We start from the raw sequence: 433 nt of genomic DNA on the forward strand, positions 1-433 counted from the left end.
ATGCACATATGTATATATATTATATACATAAATAGCAAAGTGTCTGGAAAAATACCTAATAACTTAATGGTAGTGATCTCTGGAAGACAGATTGTGGGAGAAGAAACTCTTAATTTCCTATACTCATGAAAAAAACTACACATGTGCTACTGTAAAAACATCCTATGCCCCCAGTCCAGGGTCGTGGTGACTTCCTCCTCTACAGCAGCAACAGGACAAGGAGGTGCTGATGGCTGACAGCAGACTGAGGTGGGCACTGGGGTGGTGTGCGTGAGCGGGGCGGGGAGGCAGCGCGAGTCCACTCACTGCTCACCACCTGCGCAGGGAGGGTCCACCTGGCTGCCCACCACCTGCACAGGGAGGGTCCAACTGGCTGCTCACCACCTGCGCAGGGAAGCGTCCACCTGGCTGCGCAGGGAGGGTCTACTTGGCT

At 52.7% G+C, this 433-nt stretch overlaps 1 long non-coding RNA gene across 1 annotated transcript in view; it reads right to left on the reverse strand.

Moving 5' to 3' along the window:
• Window positions 1–69: 69 nt before the first annotated feature.
• LOC120584512 (uncharacterized) overlaps window positions 70–433 on the reverse strand; it is a 1,047-nt gene continuing 683 nt past the window's right edge. The window contains exon 3 of the long non-coding RNA XR_005648058.1: window positions 70–404. This is a non-coding gene — a long non-coding RNA (uncharacterized LOC120584512). The remainder of the gene's footprint in view (window positions 405–433) is intronic.

Source organism: Pteropus medius, unplaced genomic scaffold (genome assembly GCF_902729225.1).
Source record: "Pteropus medius unplaced genomic scaffold, Ma_sr-lr_union100, whole genome shotgun sequence".
NCBI classification, from domain to species: Eukaryota; Metazoa; Chordata; class Mammalia; order Chiroptera; family Pteropodidae; genus Pteropus; species Pteropus medius.